We start from the raw sequence: 6380 nt of genomic DNA on the forward strand, positions 1-6380 counted from the left end.
ACAGTACTTCAATAGAGTTCAAGAAAGGTTAGCCCTGCTGGGGAGCTGCAGTGCAAGCAGCTGAGCAAGATGATGAGACTGTGCTTGTTCAACACTGATATCTTCCTTACTCTGAAAGATAAACAAGCAGACAGATGACAGGTTTTGCACATAAAAGTATCAGTGCTGAAAATTCATCACATTTCTTACTGACAATAAAGTGACACAGTTTAAAATTGCATTAACACAATATGGTATTGTTCAGGTCAAGACATGGCAGGAAATGACATGTGAAGGAGTTGGCAGCTTCACGACACCACTGGATTATAGATCAAGAACTCATAAGTATCAATGGTTAGTGTGCTGTCAATTTATCCCATTTCAGATTGGCAAATAAAGAGACGGTTTAAATAATAGTAGAATGATATGACATTGTTCATAGTTAAGACATTGCAGAATATGACATTGTGATGTAGTGGGTAGGTTCACCACACCACTGGATTACGGATGAGAACAGAAGCATACATGCAGTGCAAAAGAAGATCACTTGCTCTGTATAGTATAATTTACATGGTATGAAGAAGGAACTTGGTTGTACAACTGAAAACTTAAATTGAGAAGGACAAACTTTTGTTTATGAACTACATAATAAACTTTAAACATGCAATTTGATGCAAATACAAAAAAAAACAACTGTTGCAGTCATGCCTAACCAAATATACACAACAAAGTTTGAAGTCTTGAGAAGGACAAACTTACATTACTAGTGAAGACATGCTCTATAAAGCCCTTGTCCATGCTGATGGGGGGGGGCAATTCAAGAAGTTTACCACAGAATCTTCTTCATAAGCATTGCCTTTATTCTACATTTTGTGAAGAGTAAATATAGATGTGATAATATACGAAAAAATGGAGAATATTTAAGATAAGATGAAGAGTGATGCTACATAACCAAGTAGCTTTAAATGTATGTGCAGCGATACAGGCAAAAGGCACAACCAAGAGCAATGCATAGCTAAACTTCTTCAGTACCAACCTTATGGTAAGAGTAAATATAGACCTGATGTGTAGAAAATGGAGGGCAAAGGAAAATAAGCTGCAGAGTGATGGTACATGAACAACTACCTGTCAATATAAGTACACTAATAAAGGACAGCATGTACTTACAAGAACAATGTAGAGCTAAAAAGTTCATTGGCATTGGATATATTCTACACTAATGTAACCATTCATACAGATCAGATAATTTGGGGCGAACAATTGATAAGCAAGCTATCATGCATACTGCTGTCACATAATGAACCAGGTATGTATGCAAGTACAGTGATACAGGACAACAGGTACTAACAAGAGCAAAGCAGCGGGCAACATATTTGCGATATCCTGTCGTTTTTTTCAAACCGGAATTCTTCTTCGAGAAGATTTCCTGCAAAAAAGATTTGTAAGGCACATGCAGAAAAGTAGAAGTTCAAATTGTCATGTGATTTCATAGATAGTACCTCATCCTAGGAACGAGACCAGTGCATAACAAGGTTTTTCCTTTCAATGTCTTCTAAATTTAGCACAGGAGACTTCACCAGAAATTCGTTTATAGACTTGCCATCAAAGTGTGATTTCCTTAGGTAACACCGATACCGCTGCAATGCTTCCTTGAAAAGCACAAGCAAGCTTTGCTCGTCATGACTATCCAAATTGACCCTCGCCTAGTTACAACAATGTAATGTAAATCATTGATGTGTTCAATCAGCAGAAAACAGGAAAATAATAACCATGAATAATAGCACTTACACGTAAGTTGGACAGGAAGATGTGAAAATAGTATTTTTTTCACTATAATCTTCCCACGATGGGAATATATGCACGTAGTCCCTAACAACATTGAAAGCATTGTCTTTTAAACTGGGAATAAATGGAATGGGGTTCCAATCTGCAGGAATTGGCCATCTCTGCAGTTGGGATAGGTCTTCGGCCGGTGGACTTGCTGTACTTTTTGCTGGAGTGGGATTTTTCTGTGGTATGACTGGTGCTATGGCAAATGAAATTGGTATACCTTTTGCTAGAGTGCAGGTCCTGTGTGGTGGGGCTAGTGGTGTGACTAGTGAAGTATGGGTACAGTCTGCTGCAGTCGGTCCTACGTTTTGTGTCACTGGTTGTATAGCCAATATAAGTGGGGCGCTGTCTGATTCCTCCGGCACCACCACATTTTTCAAGGACTTTGCTGGTGCTCCTTCAGGTTCGGCAATCACCCTCTTCCTTTTTTATGTCTGATGCACAAGAACAAAATTTGAGTGGAAAAACATGGTATGATGACAGATGGAATATGTACTGATAATGGATGGGCATGGCATCTCGAGTTATATGATGAGTAAACTAAGCAGATGGCGGTGCAACAAAGTAGAAGAAATGCAAGACAACATATGCAAGATACGCGCAATCAATAAAACCTTGCCAAATTAGAACAGGCACCTTGATGGGTGAACAAGATAGGCCATCTGCCTTTGACTCCTCGAGGTTAGAATAGTCATTAGGATGATATTCTGAACAAGAATCAACAGATGGGGAGCGTATGAGTTTCATTGCATCCAGAATGGCACTCAATGCCTTAGTGCCAATTTTGTAAATCATTGCAGTGTTCCACAATATTCTTCTGATGCGCGGATTCTGATATTCACTGTAATTGCGTATAATATCTGAGAACCATGAAAAACATAAATAGTTGTGATATTATCTTTGTAATGCAGATGATATTCTAATATAGGGGCGCCCCTGTAAACACTTGTGTGCTATCACTGGATTTTGATGAGAGAGCTCATGTGTGTTGTAGTATGGTGCGTGCCTTTATATAATCTGGCACAATTACACAAAAAATAGGCTCCAGAAGTAAGGATAGTTGGCAGATGATAGGTTCATAATATACTGTATATAGAGTTTATTGCCAAACCATGATAACAAGAGCACACAGCAACTAATCATAGTGTACATAACAGGGGTACACCATAACCATGATATATAAATCGGGAAAGTGGAACTGGCTTGAAAATACGCTGTTGTTTTGCCGCTAGTAATTGAAAGCCTATCGATCACGTACAGGCCAGCTCTATCAGCTCTTGACTGCAGATGTCCCTGCGCCCCTTCCTAACAAGGAACATACCGTATGTACTAAATACAGAATAAACAAGGAGGAACATGTTAAAGAACAGAAGAGGAAGCATATTCTTGAGGTTTCGCTTCATTGCATACAATGTTGGTTTCCCACTCATGATGATTCATAGCGCCCAAAGAAATGCAATTCCATGTTGTCTCTCTATATGTGGCAATTTTGAATAAGAGTCATTAGGATCATATTCTGAACAATAGTCAACAGGTGGGGAGCATATGAGTTTCATTGCATCCAGAATGGCACTCAATGCCTTGGTGCCAATTTTGTAAGTCATTGCAGTGTTTAGCTTCAAGAGTGGACTTCTGCTAGTGCGACACAAAGTAGCTACAATAGATCATAGTGTACATATTACGGGGAAAACCGTAAGCATCAGAGTAAAATCAGCAAAGTGGAACTTGCTGGAATATATGTGCTAGTACTGCCGGTACGGCTAGAAAGGCTTCGGATACCAGTTCTCTTCAAGTGAAGGTGCAGTACTGTTAATATCAGTGTAACTCTCAAAGGCGACACAACCGCATTTCCTTGCTATTCTTATAGGATTCAAGTGGCAGGTCACTACAAATCCTACTCCTATGTTTACAAAATCCTACGAATCAAAGAGGCTCAAAGTGTCCATCACAACCGACCGTATAGACCTCTACACTACAAATGTCCCTGCTCATCTTCAGTACAAGGAACATACTATACTACTATCATACTCCCTCCGTTCCAAAATATAAGTCTTGGTAGAGATTTCCACTATGGATCACATACAGATGTATCCAGATACATTTTAGAGTGTAGATTCACTCATTTTGCTCCATATGTAGTCCATGGTGGAATCTATACAAAGACTTGTATTTAGGAACGGAGAGAGTACATATTAAAGAAGAATGGAAGAGGAACATGGTAAAGAAGAGCAAGCAGATTTTGGATAAAAAATGTTGGTTGCGCAGTGCCCACACATGATGAACTAGAGCGCATTAAGAATGCAACTCCCAGCTGTCTCTCGACCATTTCAGGCGGTTGGATGAAGATCCTACGTCTCCTAACCCTTCTTCTTCCTCGTCTCTGATTCTTCCTATATAGAACACCGCACGGGCCGCCGGCCGGACCACCAGTCCCCATCGCCTGTGTACCTCCGCCACCCCCACCCCACCCCCGCCCCAACCCCCACCCTCGTCGAGTTTTCTTCGTTCGGGGAGGCCCAAGATCCACCCGAGCCCCTTCATTCGCACCGACGAACTCCGGCGAGCTCTGAAAAATTGACTGACCCAATTTTGAAATTTAGTCTGCTGTGATTTAACTAGTGTGGAATATAAAAGGGGAAAACCAGAAGCATTGGGAGTATAGTGTTGAGCGTGCCATGGCGGATCTGAAGGTGCAAACCGAACAAAGGCAACTTCGCAACCAAGACAAGAAATCAGAGTAAAGCAGTGGCGATCTATTTTCTTGTTGCGATAAATAAGTTGAGCAGATACGAAAGAGTACCGCCTCTGGTGCGGCACCGTGTACGCATGCTGAGAATTTGATGGTGCTGCGGTAGCGATGGCTGTCGGCAGCGTGGAAGCAGATCTAGGAGGTTAGACGATGGCGGCAGGGCGCGATGGACAAGACGGTCGTAGGAGCGGCGCCGACAAGGTGGACGACGGCGGGGATAAAGCGAGAGGACGGGATGCAAGGATCCCGGTCCGAAGCCGTGGATGAGAGAGGTCGATCTCTTGTAATGGATGGCGGCGTTGGGGTATCAGCTCCGGCATGGTGGAGGAGGACGGCGGTGGATGGGGTGGCGGACGGCGGCGGACGGAGGAGGGTGGGGTGTAGAGGGTGTTTTGGCGCCCACGGAGTACGAATGGGGAAAACGGAGGTAGAGAGGAAGGGGGGAACCATGTATTTAGGGCGCGTTTGTCTCAAATGCGAGGAAATTTACAAACTTAGCCCCCGTTTCAAATTTCTACTACATCAGAGCAATATTAGTCGGTTGGGGATAGGACGGTAATCTCGCATACACCAAATATTTGCCGGCGAGAGTTTGTTTTTGGCGCCCACCGTGTATGAATATGAATCGGGGGGGGGGAGTCGATTTCGGCCGAGGACACACTATCTTTTGGCGCCCACTGTGTATGAATCCGAGTGAGAGGCGGTTACGTCACATTTTTGTGAAATTACAAACCTACCCCTATCGAAACCTATGAAATCCAGCAAATAGGCTTTGTGTTGCAGGGATAGGCAGTACTAATTTCCATCTCGCAGATTTTGGTTTCGGGCGGTTACTGCGACTTTCCCCGCTTTGTTCAAATTTTGCAGAGTGCACGTTTACCATGCCAATACAATTCGAATCCCGTTTGTATTCTATTTTTTTCGGGCGGGATCCATTTTCAATTGGAATTACATTCTATATACATCATTTTTTATATATACTTTCAAAAGCACAACACCATTTATACATAAATATGGTTTACAAATGGCATGATCTCAGATTCATAAGGTTGTATCCATCAATTTGGATTTTCAAATATTTGAAACCACTTTATGTTGAAATCCAATGTATGCATTCCTCGCTAACTGTCTCCAATTAATGTGTGTTTCATGCGATTTTTTTTACTTCTCAAACATGTATAATGTGTTTCACACACGCAACATATAGTAGTGTAATCCCGTTTAGACATTAATTGCATATAAACAATGCATTGTTTGTAATTGAAGAATCTATGGATCACCAATATTGATAAACTATATAACATTACACGTGTGCCCAAATTCAAATGAATATGCATGTTTTATACACCAATTTGTGTTATGATATTATCGATGTCGCGATCTCCAATTTAAATATTTGAATCCCCTTTAATCCAGATATTCGTCTCATACAGCTATCACTCATGCTTATATAGGACTATCTCTCTGGACCTATACGCGTTCATCGTCTCTCAGGTATCTCTCGTGCTACCTGTATGTCGACAATGATCTTTTATCCTCGTAACACACTGACGGTACTCTCTCCCTTGACCTTCATCACTCTATCTCTCTCTAAATATACCTCGCTCCCTGCTATGTGTCTCTAACTATGATTCTCCATGTGGAATCTCTTTCTCTCACACAAACACAAAACTTTGTCTCCCGGGGTCTCATTTCTCTCTACTATTCCCATGTGTGCCACTCACACACCCCTCATACAGAGATGTATTTCACTCCTTAGATATGAGAACCTATGACTCTTCCTCTTAAATATCTCTTTCTCACACACAAACACAAACTCTGT

The sequence above is a fragment of the Triticum dicoccoides genome, chromosome 5B, assembly GCF_002162155.2.
Source record: "Triticum dicoccoides isolate Atlit2015 ecotype Zavitan chromosome 5B, WEW_v2.0, whole genome shotgun sequence".
Taxonomy (NCBI): domain Eukaryota; kingdom Viridiplantae; phylum Streptophyta; class Magnoliopsida; order Poales; family Poaceae; genus Triticum; species Triticum dicoccoides.